General features: G+C 44.3%; 1 protein-coding gene across 3 annotated transcripts in view; it reads left to right on the plus strand.

Moving 5' to 3' along the window:
* Positions 1-1527: 1527 nt before the first annotated feature.
* The window catches only part of USP19 (ubiquitin specific peptidase 19), a 458230-nt gene continuing 444505 nt past the window's right edge, over positions 1528-15252 (plus strand). For all 3 annotated transcript variants that reach the window (XM_069206188.1, XM_069206190.1, XM_069206191.1), the window contains exon 1: positions 1528-1658. The gene's annotated coding sequence lies outside the window, so the exon portion shown is untranslated. The remainder of the gene's footprint in view (positions 1659-15252) is intronic.

Consider the following 15252-nt stretch of genomic DNA (forward strand, 5'->3'; position numbering starts at 1 on the left):
AAACATAAATGTTAGAAAAATATACCCTTCTAATAGCTAAATTGTTGTGTGAAAAGGTAAAATCTGGGCTCAATCTCGGCTTCACTGTTTTATCAACTGGTGTGATCTTAGGCAAGTACAAATATTGTGTTTCACAGAGTCTCCTTTCTAGCCTGCAGGTGTCAGGCTGAGTGCTACTCTGTTATCTCTTTAGAGCTTCCTCATTGTCTTGTCACTCCTCTTGAAGGCATCCTGCAGTGCTCCTCTTCAAGGCGGCAGGTGATGCAGACAGTAATCATCCAAAACTCTTTTCTCCTCCTCGTGCCCTTTGTTCTTATGAGCACCCTTAATGCCCACAGCTGTGAACAGGACAAACAAAAGGGCAGAGGAAAAGGGCCTCCAGACTCACCTTCATTCTGTTCCCATCAGATTGGAGGATGGTCCGTACAGGGCTATCATAAGTAGCGCTTTTGTGCGCTAATGGCCCTCTGAATAATAGATGTGAGAGGGGAAAGTATTGTGTCCCCTTGTCCCCCCCACCTTCGTCCCCCGCCCATGAGCCAAACCCCTACGCAGTTGGGGGATGACACCAGCCAAGACGAGTACGATGGTCGGAATGGGAGACCCCATCCGTGGCCCAACCCAGCCAGAGACTGAGGGACTTCAGTCGGGGGTATCCTCTTGCTTTGTTTTCATTGTTCATTGGTTTGCATTTTCTTCTTGTATCCGGTGGCGCCATGTATCTACTTCACGCCCACGTATCTGAACTAAGTTTGTCTTTGAATAAAACAGGGGAGGGACGTAGAGAGCCACCCGGGCTCTCCCACACATTGTTACAGAATTGGGGCCTGTCCTTGGGCCAGGTTATTAAGGGAGAGTCGAGCTGCTGACCCGAACACCGCGAGCAGTGTATTTAGTGCGTCACGCCCGGCAATAGGCCTCTTTACAGACTGCACCCCTGGGGACTCCCACATCTTCACCCCCAGTTTATGGGGTCCCGGAGAGAAGAGCTCCGTCACGTGACGCAGCTCCGTCACGTGACGCGCCTACGTCACTCCAGGAAGTAGTGAGGGAGTCGACGTCATTTGTTTGCCTTTGGCTGTCAGATTGAGCCCACCCGCGGTGTGCGCATGCGCGGTGACTGTCGCGAGAGCGGCTGATTTCAGTTCTATCCATACTTGGGAACCAGATGCGCGCACGAGTATGCCCACTCGCGGCTCATAGGAAATCAAACGAGTAACGATAAAAAGACAACAGCATTTATACGCCGTACAGATCCCACTTTTGAGCAACGTGCCCCGAGTGAGCACAAAAGATAATTCAATAAAAACTAGATTACAAAACGGACAAGGAAAAGTAGCCTTGTGAGAATGAATGTGTTCTTATAAATATATAAGGAATTATCACTGAACTGTGAGGTTACATAACTTCTATACGTTGTTTCGTTTTTTCCCGTGCGTGCACGCGAGCGCTGTGTCGTGACGCCGGCGGGAGCGCGGAACCACCCGCTCGCGGACGGTCCTCGCGCCGCGCATGCGCACTGTGTGCAGGGCAGGGGGAGCAGCCGAAACAAAACAAACCGCGAGCGTTCCGGAAGCGGAAGTGTCGTGGGGGGGGCGAGAAGGTCCTCGGTGAGGGTGACAGGAAGATACCGGCCTAGCGGAGCAGGCCCGAGGGAGGTGAGGACGGAGGGGTGTCCGGTGCATGGTGGACGGGCGGTGATAGGGAAAGCGCGGCCAGCGGCGCCCCCTCCAGCCCGGGGCGTGGTGCATCGGAGAGTCCTGCACCAGGAGAGCCGCTGTCTCAGGGGCCTGCCGCTGGTCTTCCAGGGCGACCCCGGCCGTGTACTGTGAGCCCTGCCCTACAGAGAGTGGCCCCTGCCAGGGTCATGTGCGCTGCGCACCTGTGACATCGGATTCCACGTGCACTGCCCTCCCCGGGTCATGTCCACTGCCCCCTCCCCGGGTCATGTCCACTGCCCCCTCCCCAGTCAGTCAGCATCCCTGCCTCATGGGAGCACCTGCGGTACCGAGGGAAGGGAGGGGGAGGTGTTGGATCGGGGGTCACTTCTTCAGGGGGGCCTTAGTCATGCCTAAGGCAATACATATCAGATATAAAAGAGGCTCTGGGCCCCCTCCCTATGTTCTGCAGCTCCCCTTAATTTTGTGTAACCCTCCCCGTGTCATGAAGACAGGCCTCTTGAGTTCTTGTGACCCCCCCTCCCCCCAAAAAACACTCCCCAAACCATTCCCATGTCGTGTTGACTGCCCCTCACCCTAGTCTTGTAGAAGGCCCCCAATCTGGTCTTGTAGCACGCCCTTTCGGGATATAGTGTCATACAATACAATACCCCCAACCCCTACACACACACACACACACACCTCTTCCTCCCTTGGCCTTGTACACTGCACCACCCCTCCTACCTTGGTCTTTTATGCTTTCCTACCCTGGTCTTGTAGGCTGTCCCTCTCCCCCACCCGTCCCACCCTGGTCTTGTAGGTTGCCCCTCTCCCCCACCCGTCCCACCCTGGTCTTGTAGGTTGCCCCTCTCGCCCACCGTCCCACCCTGGTCTTGTAGGCTGTCCCTCTCCCCCACCCGTCCCACCCTGGTCTTGTAGGTTGCCCCTCTCGCCCACCGTCCCACCCTGGTCTTGTAGGCTGTCCCTCTCCCCCACCCGTCCCACCCTGGTCTTGTAGGTTGCCCCTCTCCCCCACCCGTCCCACCCTGGTCTTGTAGGTTGCCCCTCTCCCCCAGCACGTCCCACCCTGGTCTTGTAGGTTGCCCCTCTCCCCCAGCACGTCCCACCCTGGTCTTGTAGGTTGCCCCTCTCCCCCATCCGTCCCACCCTGGTCTTGTAGGTTGCCCCTCTCCCCCATCCGTCCCACCCTGGTCTTGTAGGTTGCCCCTCTCCCCCACCCCGTCCCACCCTGGTCTTGTAGGTTGCCCCTCTCCCCCACCCCGTCCCACCCTGGTCTTGTAGGTTGCCTCTCTCCCCCACCCCGTCCCACCCTGGTCTTGTAGGTTGCCCCTCTCCCCCAGCACGTCCCACCCTGGTCTTGTAGGTTGCCCCTCTCCCCCAGCACGTCCCACCCTGGTCTTGTAGGTTGCCCCTCTCCCCCAGCACGTCCCACCCTGGTCTTGTAGGTTGCCCCTCTCCCCCAGCACGTCCCACCCTGGTCTTGTAGGTTGCCCCTCTCCCCCAGCCCGTCCCACCCTGGTCTTGTAGGTTGCCCCTCTCCCCCACCCGTCTCATTCTGGTCTTGTAGATTGCCACTCTCTCCCACCCTGGTCTTGTAGGTTGCCCCTCTCCCCCAGCCCGTCCCACCCTGGTCTTGTAGGTTGCCACTCTCCCCCAGCCCGTCCCACCCTGGTCTTGTAGGTTGCCACTCTCCCCCACCCGTCCCACCCTGGTCTTGTAGGTTGTCCCTCTCCCCCACCCGTCCCACCCTGGTCTTGTAGGTTGTCCCTCTCCCCCACCCGTCCCACCCTGGTCTTGTAGGTTGTCCCTCTCCCCCACCCGTCCCACCCTGGTCTTGTACGCTGCCCCCTCCCTTTCTAGTTTAGTAGGTTCCCACCCGGTATCGGAGTGCTCACCCCTGCTTTCTAGATTGCCCTTTTCGAACACCCACCCGGGGTCTTGCAGACGGTCCCTCTCTCCCACCTGCCTAGGGTATTGTAGACTGCCCCTTTCTCCAGGGTGTTGTGGGACTGCCCGTACCTCACGTCCGGAGTCGTGTACCCCGCCCCTCCTCCACGCCTGGGATACTGCTGGACATATCCCCAACCCCCTCGGTCTTGTACACTTCCCGTCCCAATGTCTTATAAACTTCCTCACCACCCCCTGTGTCTTGTTGACTGCCCAATAACCTGATCTTATAGAACATCCCTCCCAGATGTAGAGTCATACAACACAATATCATTCATTGCCCTGACCTGTGACTTTATACAGACCTCTGGCACGTTAACGTGCCCGATGAAGCTTGAATTCCCACTGCAAAACAAGCTCCATTACTTTTATATTCACTGCAAATTATGTTTGCCTGAACTATTTGCTCTGGTATGTCATGATTTTTTTTTTACCGCTTCGGACTGAGTAGCTGCTGGGATGCAATGCACTTGTCATTCCAGCCTTACCCCGTTTAGTTCTGGTTTGGCTCAGCTGTACTGCCGTTACTTGTTCTTTATACATTTGGATCCGCCCAGAGGAGCATTACTATGCACCTTATGGTGTTGGCTTTTTTTTTATGTATCATTCTGCCTCGTTTGGAGTACTTGCATTGCCTTTCATGAGTGTATGTTTTACCATCTGAAACGTGCAATAGCCGAGTCTCACAGTGGAAGCCAGGTCCAACAGCTTTGTCAGTCAGTTACACGGGATCTCCTTTATTGGAATAGTGTCTTTTTTGTATGTATGTATGTGTGTGTGTATATATATATTTAAAAACTTTCAGTTAGTTGCCATTGTACCGGATTACCATTTTTGATCTGATATGTTTCAGTTCTCCTTTTCACCACTGGTCCTGATTAATTGGCATACAGTGTCCATTGTAATTCTGTAAATTGACCCATTTCCCACTTCACTTCTGCTCCGCTAGTTGCATCTTTTCTTTTGATCTGTTTTATTTTTCCCCCTTTTGGTTCACTGCTACTTTTGCTTCCTTTTTTTTTTTTTTTTTTTTTTTTTAGTTTTATTTTAAATCTTTTAAAGTAATTAGGTTGTTTGCCTGTGATTGTCGCCTTTCAAGTGTTGTCTACTTGTGAACTTAACTTCTCTTACAGTGTATACATTTTGGTGTCAACCTGTTTTGGGTACACAGTATCAGTTTTTAGGTCTAGCTGTACAGCGATGTCCCCAGACGTTACATGATCGACTGAAAAAGAGGTTTCAGAAGTACTACAGAGATAGGGGCTTAAGCTCAGCCCACGTGTTGGTTTCATTTAGTGCAGCAGTGGATTGGTCTTAAGGTGTACGCTTTCACTGAAAAGCAGTGCTTGAATTGCACCTCTTGGCTTGTGGGAAAGCGTATGTACTCAATATAACAGGGCTCATTTGGCAATAGTGGGCCACTCATAAGGGCTAAAGGCCTGATCTATTCATTAAAGAAACTTGCTATAAAGATGGTATGTCTGACACATTTATTAAAATCAGTAGGCCTTTTAGAGTGGATTGTTACTACTCTGCGATGAAGCCCTCAGAGGGGTATTTTGTTAAATGGACTCTGTCTAATGTTTGGAGTAGCTAAAGGGTTTTGGTGTTGGTTAACCTTCTGTAATAAAGATAATCCATAAAGAAATATAATCGCAAATTAATTAAATGAAAATACTCTTTTCTCTGAAGAACATCAGACCCACAGGACTTCCATGTTGATTGGTGTGCGTAGCTGAACTCGAACAATCTTCAACTTGGGGCTTTATCTACACAGAACATTCTATAATATGTAACACCATTCCAAATTATTTTACCCATCACAGAATATAACAGTATATATAACACCTTGCAATAAACCATACGGATAAAAACATTGCATTTTGATAATCCTTTTCGGGCCCTCTCAGGCAAAATAGTATTATGTTTTTGCTAACTTTAATTTTGTTTACATTTGTGATGAATGCCTAATGGTTGCTTTGTGGGAAAGCTTACACTCATCTCAGTAGGCCTGAGTTGGGTATGGTGACAAGCTAGTGACAAGGCCTGGTTAGTTCATCAGGAAAACGTCTGACAAATGTAGTAGGTGTGGGTTATTGATGATAAAAAGGCATTTGCAAAAGCTCATAGCCTTTAGAAGTGATTATCGTCCATCTGTTTGCAGGCCGTAGACATAATTTTTGCTACATGAAACCTCACAGTTTGCTGTATTAGGCAAAGGTTTGGTGGCGGTCACTCTCGCTAACAGAATCTTGGAGTAGATTTTTACTGTAATAATTCCTGTAAAGCCCTTTGAAAGGGGTTGCGTATTGCTTTGTCAACTGTAATTTTGTACAAGTTTGTAATTTTATAACTATATGCATGATTGTTGCAATTTTATGCGCAGTTTAGTTGGTTATGTTGTCAAGCCAAATGCTTTCTGTCTTATTGGTACATTGGGAAAGTTATTTCAGATCCTATAGATATTTGTTAGGAAGAGTTGAGACAAAGGTAGTAGACTTCTTTTAATTATTATAAAACACACATATTAAAGCCAATAGGCCTTAAAAGGTGTATAGTTTTTGAGTCTCGTTAAAGATGCAGACTGCGTTTTCTTACATGAAATCTCACACATTACCTTTTTATAATCAAGAATTTTGGTGTTGATTACCCTCTGTGACAAAGGGTATGTGTGGAAGGAAGATGTGAACTAGAATAATTATAGCTAGAAACTTTCCGGAATGCCTGGCAAGCGTAGTTGTCTGGCAGGATCTTGGAATGAAAATTAAAATATTAAAACAAATCTTGCTCTCTCTGTCCATTTGGCTCCCTTTCCACGTGTGTTGACATTTGTACATCCATCTGAAAGGGAGTGGTGCACTTAAGTGTCATGGCAGCTGGGCAAGTTCTTTAGTTTCTCTTTTACTTCTTTTGTAGCTTGACTTGCATTCTTTCCTTCTTTTGAGCATACTGTAGCACCCAAGATAGTGCTAACAAGTCTCTTGCATTACACTCATTTCGCCTGCAGTGTGGTGCATGGAGCCACTGCCTCTAAATTAGGTGACCCTCATGGAATGACATTTTCCATATTCTATCATCGTTTTACTATTCCAAGATGGCCAACATGTTAGTTCTAAATTTGGGGGCAAGCAGAATCTTTACAACAGTGAAAGGCTATGAGCAATAACATTGTAGCTGTCACCTACTGCTTTGTTTAATTTTGTTTGCTGTTGCAAGCATATGTCCGCTGTGTTAGTTTTTTTGCCACTTTTAATTTATTTAGCAGATGATGTATTTGTGCTTTATTGTGGTTTCCGTAAGTGGATGAATGCAAGAATGAGCCAGTGGATGAGTGAACGGATGCCCGAGTGCACAGATGAGTGCAGGTATGACTGCCTACACCCAATACTGATGAAAGAGGCACTTTCATTTATAAGCCAGACCTGTTGCCGTTGGCAATACTTGCGTGGTCTTTGTGTGACCCATTAAATGATATGTAAACTTTAGGCCATAAATTACATTACAGGCTAGCTTATGGTGTGTTTCACAGACTGCAACACTTACAATAAAACCGATCCTAAATTGACAAAAACCATGACCCCTACTAATTCCCCATTGAAAGAACTACGCTGCTTCCCGGTGGAACCAATAATGAAATGTATCGCCCTTTTTATTTAGGTGTGGGAGTACGTTGTCATGAAGCTGCCACTGCTCAATGTGTTGCGACATGAATAAGTCTTTTGTGGGCCCCTTTAAGAACTCCTGCAGCTGCAGTTATTCTGATAGAAGCCTCTGCAGCGTTTAGGAAACTGCTTTTGTAAACAGAGGTGACAGAACCTACCCTGGTCTTCAGATGTGACTTTGTGGAGCCCTCCGAACATGCATCTTCTTTGATCGATTGTGTCTCAGGATCCGCAGACTGTGACTTGCTAGTGAAGTTGTGCTGCTCCCCATACCCACCACCCCAACTTTCTCTGCACACAAGTTGCTGTAGCAGCAGCGGGGTGCGGACTGCCAGTTGCTGTGTAGTGCACTACACTTCTGTTCTCTGTGCCTTGTGGTGCTTTTGTCTGTAGCCAGACTGTCACGTGCCTTGACAGCTGTGCATAGGACGAGTGAATGTTTTCTTCTGTAGCTGCTCTCCTAAACAAATTATATCGAGTGGACTTTCCATCTATGGGTGCTATGCAACTAAAGAACAGGGTAGAGATTTGGTGGAAGAGGGTTAATGTCAATTATACCTGCCTTGTTCGAAGGCACAGATTTAAAGGATTCATAACATACTATAACTGTGAAGTAGAATCTTTAAGGTTTTTTGTTTTTTTACAGTGGTGTGAAAATTTTAAATTCACTGTTAAACAATAGATTAGGTGCGTTTTTAACTATTTTTTTACATAGTGAACAAACAGTTTTTTTTGCTTTGCTGGTGCAAACTATCAATGACACTATAAGGAAAACAATCTAAACTGCAACATGTGTGCTTAATTGTAGGATAAAACTACCATTGTGGTATCCTTCATAAAGTTGTACTGAATTGCAATTCAAGAGTAAGATGAGATGAAGGACTTGGTGATCAAGATACAATTACATTTATGTTTTGACAGTAGAAAAATGAGCGAGAACATGGGAGACGTTGTAGAAGCTCTTATATAATCAGGTAGAGACAATTTCCTTAATTTGTTATTGAAATTCTTGTACTTGTCTCGGGTTGAGCTCTGCCCTGGATTCATCACAAATCATACTGACCAAACAACAGAGTTTGGGGCACTGCGATATGTTCCTTAAGTTGGCCATGAAGATAATGGTCATATTGGAGCTCTATGGTTTTGATTTTCCTAGATTTTGTATTTGCAGTTCAGGCTGTCTCGGAGTCATTTGTGGAGATTAAAGCAATACTAAGAAGAACGAGAGAAAAGCTCTGTATGTTCTATCCTAAAAAGCTACAGGCACAGTTTGAAGTAATCTCGTTTTTATCACGTTGTTGCAGCAAAATTTGGAGTGAGGGGCTGAGAGATGGCCCGCTCCTGCTGGTGCCTACAATTTAAATTAATATTTAGTGTTCGTCTCAACACCAGTCTTCAAATGTACTGCTTGATTCAGGACTAATGGGTCCCAGGCAGCTATTTGTACACAATCTCTTCACAAAAGCATCATTGAGAGCAATATTTTCCTTTCTCGGTGTCTGGGCAGCACCCGGATCTTGTAACACATCCGTGCGTAGTGAACAACAACCTATTATCTTCAAGTTATTGTACAGAAATAGGGCAAAATCTAACACTTAATGTTGAAGGTTTTCAGTGTGGATGTAGGTACAGTGTTAGAATGGCATTTCTGCAACATATGTTCAGGCTGCTCATCGCATTTCTATCTCTGAAGAAATAGAAGCTGAATCAGTGATACAATGGGTGGGATACGTGTTATGGAAAAGCGGTGGGGGCACTAGGGCCTGATTGCAGGAAATCCTCTGCACACAATACCATTGTGCAAAATGGCCACGTCTGTCGTGCAGACACCAACATATTGCTTCACATTTGACATACCAAGCAACTGAAACCATGTCATTTCGCTGGATCAGACCCAGAGAGAAACACATATGTAATGTTGTAAATTATGAACATTTATGTTTTTGATCACAAGTTCACTTTAAGACGAGGTGTTTTTTTTCCTAATGTAAAACCTTTCAGAATAACTCAAGTTACCTGTAAATAAAGCAATCGCAGTTAGTTGTTGGTTGAGTAGTTCTTGGTTTTTCTGTTCCTACATCATGTGAATTGGCGTTCACTATCTACTGCAGCCCGACAGCATTATCGGTTGATTTTGTCTGCTTATTGCCACTGTCTAGACAAAAGGTTTTCCAGCTCTGCACTTGCTGTGCGGGTCTTGACTTCACCTTCCTGTGGCTGGTGTGCCCAATCCTTCCCAGTTCCTGCCTTTAGTCCACCTTTACATCCTTGCGGGCTTTGCCTATCCTAGGCTGAAGTATGGTTTTACTTGCGTTTTTGGCTTCCTGTGAAACTTGTGCCACATATATTTATATCCTATAAATGTTCCTGTGTTTTCTTGGTATAAATCTCCAAGTCATGCTGTAATCTGAACTCTTCAGGTCACCAGTGAGAGTAGTAGGCCGGATGTTTAGAAGCAACTGCACAGATGGGTTTCACAGATGTCCGAGGGGGATTTAATTATTGTTGTTTGATTGGTATACATTCACTTGTCGAATACATAGATTCTAAAACTTTCTTATGATTCTTTATCCCCGTTTGTCATTTTGCAATGATTGGTCTTAGCTTCTATTTGGGATTGGTTTATTCTTCTTCACTGATATCTCTTATGATGATGGAACACTGTTGAGAAGGTAGGTTGAGATATATATACAGAAGTACTTAAGATTAATATAATGGAGTTCATGAGCCCTTGAAATTTGTTGCGGGTGTGGGGGTCTTCTTTCCTTTGCAACATTATATGTGCTTTGAGAGCAGGGTAGATGATATGCCGTAGGAGTGGTTGCGCTTTCTTTCTCGATAAATAGGTCTAAAAGTTGTTGCTGTTTTGTAGTATGTTATTGGAACAATAACATTGAGATAGGTTTTTAAAATTGTTTGGAGCCTAGATGTATACATACCATCTATGCATAACCATCTTAGAAGTTGAAATCAGTATTTGAGCACTTAAGTGGTATTGTAAGAAGAGCTTATTAATTCATATAACACATATATTGTGGTTACTGTTGGCAAAGCTGGAAAATCCGCCAGTGTCAAGCATGAACCTCTTCTCCACAGCCTTAAAAACTGTGGTCCTGACGATCTGTTTATGACAGGTTCCCATCTTTTCTGGACAGTTGCTTGAAGAGACTTATGCTGGACACTATCTTCTCTGAAGCTGCCTCCAGTGATCCATCTTCTTTCCCTGTCTGTCTTGACGTTCAACCACTATTCTCTTTTGATACATTCTAATGGTTTTCAACTCTTTCATACCCTGATAATATATAAACCCTATTTTGTCTGGATGACTGTCCTTACAACAACGTCACTGCGAGCAGTTGTATGCTAGACACTGGCTAAAATGAAACCCGGACAGAACCGAGGTTCTTGCCATGGGAACATTCCTAGTTGCAATTCTGTGATATGGATAAGTGAACTTGGACCCAATCCTGTGCCCCCTGCAGGCGCTAGGAGTCTAGCAGTCAATAGTGAGGACAACTCTTAACTGACAAACCCAGAAACCTCTGTTGTTTCTGCCTGTATGTCCCACCTGCATCGAGTAGACACTTTCTACCAGGACATTATGGACTTTGTTTCAAGTCATGAACTGTGTGACAGCCTAATGCTTTCTGGGTGTTGTGGTCTCGTTTTGCTGTCATTGACCTAATTAATATAATATGTTTGAAATCAATGATCTGTAGGTGAAAAGTTCATGACTGAGACGTTGTTTGTAAAGACCTGTAGTCTCAAGTTCCCCGCACAACTTCTTCAAATACATCAAATTCTCCACTGACTGTCATCTCAGCCTTGATTGGGTCCAATGTTGGTAATTGCAATGCCAGATATCTGGGCATCAAATCTGGCTTCTCCATTAGCTGCAAGTTGTTCAGAGCTGTGCAGTCTGTCCGTTGCTTCTTTCTCCGGTTTCAATAATGTTAAATCTATTTTAAAATCACTGCACAGGCTTCCAGTTCATGCTTCATCTGTTTATATCCCAGATTTTCCTATGGCTTAACTTCCCTTTTAAAATCTGAGAGTCTGCTCCCCAGCTAGCGCTCCTCGGCCCCGTTATTTGAGATGGGAGGGCGTATGTTGACTGTGCTTGTGCTTAGACCGTGAAATGCCCACGCCTAGAGCTTTGCACTATCCCCTTTCACATTCACCTTAACACTCATCTTTTCAGTTCTATTGAATCTCTTCCCTCAGTGCCCTTAGACTTGAGGATTTTTAGTGCTCTTTACAAATCCTTATTAACATAATGTTTAACCTTACATGAGGTATGTGAATTAAAACATACATGTACTATCTTGGAGAAACGTGTTGGCAAACCACATTTGCTGTTTCATGGCTGACTTATTTGAGGAACATGTTGAAATAGAGAGAGAGAGCGAATGAATGAGAGAGAATATGTATGTGTGTGTGCATATATATATATATATATATATACTTTTTTTTTTTTTCTCCAAAATGCAGCACTGAACCCTCTTTTAACTCGGAAATGTATAAGAGGCCTTATGCAAGAAAAGGACTTCTCGGATTTGCTAAAATCACTAGTATCAGCACCAAGATTTTTAAGAAGTCTTGTGATCTTAGTTTATGGATGCCATAAACCAGCACCCCACTCTGAAAAATATTCCAGCTGCAGATTCCAGTACACATTACCATCTGCCAGTATTCTGGGCAGATCAATATCGACCATAGTCTAATATCGAAGGACATGGTCAAGGCTGTGATGTTTACAAACAGTTAGTCCATTAAAGCTAAGTGGGTCCCAAAGGTTTGTTGTTAGAAAAATTGGGTCATAGTTCTCAAAAGTTTAGGAAGCACTGCACTAGAAAATCTGGACCGAAATCTGCATCTAGACTGACGGATTCTCTGTCATGTAATTGTGGATGAACCATAATTGTTTTTAAAACATTTCACCTGACTTATTTCTTTGCTTCTTTCAGCCACAATGCTTGCTGGAACAATTTACTGTGAACATCAGACCTGGGCCCTCTGCTAAGGCTATAGTATTAGTAGTTAACTATCAGCAACAACTCCATATCAGCTTGTATCCATGCCGGTGCATCTTTGTGTTTTCTGTCTCTGCATGTCCTTAAGAACATCCTTTATTTTCTTTTGGGTGATCAGCACTCCATTAGTGTCTGATGTAATACAATCTTGGTTGGATTACTGTAATAGATTGTATCTGCTCTATTGACTGTAATAATAGGTGTTCTAATAACTAAAAGTACTATCTACCCATTTTGCCTCCACTAGCATCATTGCCACCCAGACGTTCCTATGACTTATCTCCATTCTAGCATGCACCATCACACAAAAGGCAGAGCAGAAAGACACCACTTAGGAGAAAGCATGCCGCATCATATTGATTGCACATTTGAATATGTTTAAAATGAGAAATGGTCTTTTGCAATGGATTGCTAACTGGTTTACTCATAGTTGGTTACTATTGTTGCTTAAAATAGCTTTTTCTGAGGGGAAACTTTGTCAAAGATCACTGGCTACTTGCAGATGAGATAAACCCATGGCAAGTGGTTGATAGTGCTAGCCTGGCGAGGGCTGAAAAAGTATACATATAGTACTGTGTCTTAACTATTCGTGTCTTGTTTGTCCTGTCGTACGCCCTCAAAAACTGTGAAATGCGCACTTCCCTATTTGTTATCTTCAAGACATCTGGCAAGGAGCACAAATATACACCCTTATGGTCACCTAAGTCCAGTGCTTTTGTATAAGTAATGAACGGGTATTTAATGAGGGTGTGAAGTCTGCTTTTTCCTCAGGCATTGATGTTACACATCTTATTCGAAGGGAAACAATTGAGTTATTGTTTGGCTCCACATAACACCACAGTTTCGTTTTTCTCAGAAATAGGATTTCAAGTTCTGACTTTACAGCCTATTTGGCTGTCAGAATGTCAGAGCTAAGAAGTTCACAAAAATATGCGCAATGTTATTAAAAAGAATGTCATGTTCAAATAATAGTGAAAGAATGATATTATATATACTAAGTTGGGCGCCAAACAATCCAAAATGGAAGCATGCGATTATGTCAATGTTAAATCTCCTTATTTCGTAGAAAAAGGTGGTTCTAAATTCCTTTACCCTCTAAGAGTACTAAAGAGGTCGAGAATCCTCTGCCGTGTTAGATGGTGGGAAATGGTGGGGTCTGAACATATTTGGAGTTGTTCAACATTTACTGTATTAATTAAATGTTACATTTTGCCTCCTGTCATTCTCTGCCTGGGACCAATTGCCTTCCTGACAGTTGCACTCAAGAGATTAACCCGGAAAATGTAGGAGCCTGTCAGAGAGGTCCCAGATCAGTAGTCCGACATGGTTTAAACTGCATAGGTGACAAAGTGTCAGATGGGGCAAGTGAGTTATTCAGAGGTCTGGACACTTATACGGTTTTTGTTTCACCTTAATTTACAAGGATTTGCATGGTTATGTTTTGCATTGCTTGGTAGCTTACATATTCTGTCAGCTGTCAATCAACTTTTGTGCTTTTGTTATCATTTGTAAACTGTGGTTACCAAGTGGTTTTCGTTGCCACTTCTCCTACTGCAGGACTTACATGAGGAGGAAGAAGCTGCGCACTAATTTCGCCTGGTATTACGTTTTTCCACGCAAAGCTTTTAGTAATGCTGCAAGAGTGGCCTGTTGGACTGCAGCAAAAAGAACATTTGTACAGAGGTTTCTGTAGTAATTTCTTTGACCCAATGTCCTACTTTACTGTTAAGACAGTTTATGTTGCTGACATAGGGTACTCGGCAATACAAAACACTGGTAAAGTTTCTTCAACATAAGATACTTTCAGTGAGGCCTTTTTTTTCTCTGGCGCGGTTGTTGCTTCCCCTGAGCTATGAGTCACTGGGTCTCTTTTACCACTTTTGTCCCACGACCTTGAATACTGTTTCACTACAATGTTAAAACAAAATGACTGCTCTTACACACTTGACCCTCCAGAGGTAGCACAGCCAGGACGCCAAGGTTTTCTCCAGAAGGTGGACTTAAGTTTGGAATTCCGAATATATTTCCTTTTTTTAAATAGCATATATTCATTGTGAGGCATTAAGAAGTAAATATAGAACACAGTTAAAAATGTATGGATCAAGCAAGACCTGATGTTTCAGATTGAGGCTATAGAGCTCTATAAGGTGCTGAGTCTGTAACAGACATGGCAACAGCAACTTAGGGCTCTAGATTTTAATTAATTTGAAATTCTGTTTCGAAGTTTAGATTATGGTTGTGCTGATTCATTCAGGTTCATCATTCAGTTGTTGCCTAATGTCTTGGAGGTTGGTGCTGTTCGAAGATCAGCAGGAGTGAGGTCCAGAAGGATGTTGTGGACCAGAGAAGGTACTGTTTTGCACTTGAAAGATTTTAAACTTGAGTGTTTCGATGAGTTCTGTGGATCTATCTACTCCTCCAACCTCTTTATACTCCTTTTAGATGTGGAGGAGTTCAAGAAGGAATGGTGAGATTTAGATGGATGACTTTGTAGGCAAGACATTCTGTTTTCAATTTGAACCCTAAAGGGTTTGGCAGCCTGTGTATTTCTTTGAGAGTGTGCAAAAATGTGTGTGGAGAGCAGGAGTCTAGTGGTCCAGAGAAGCACTACTATAATATGTTCTTGATGGGGGCCTAGCTTGGATTTTGTAATACCAGTTAGATCTGCTTTTCCAGAAATCAGGGTAAATATTATGGTGAGCAACAAATGAAACATGAAGGCTCTAGCACTTTCTTATGGTATAGATGCAACTCTGAGAGTTCTGTAGTGCTTAGATGTTAAGATAAAAGAACACAAAAGATGGTCATCCTTGAACAATGTTAGCCCATACGAGAAGGTCTGTGAGCTCTCTCCTTCAGAGGAAAATCATCAGGTATCAGTTTGCCATGAAGTTGTTTCCGGTAAATAGTCAGTGGGAACAAACATATTAG

Source organism: Pleurodeles waltl, chromosome 9, assembly GCF_031143425.1.
Source record: "Pleurodeles waltl isolate 20211129_DDA chromosome 9, aPleWal1.hap1.20221129, whole genome shotgun sequence".
NCBI classification, from domain to species: domain Eukaryota; kingdom Metazoa; phylum Chordata; class Amphibia; order Caudata; family Salamandridae; genus Pleurodeles; species Pleurodeles waltl.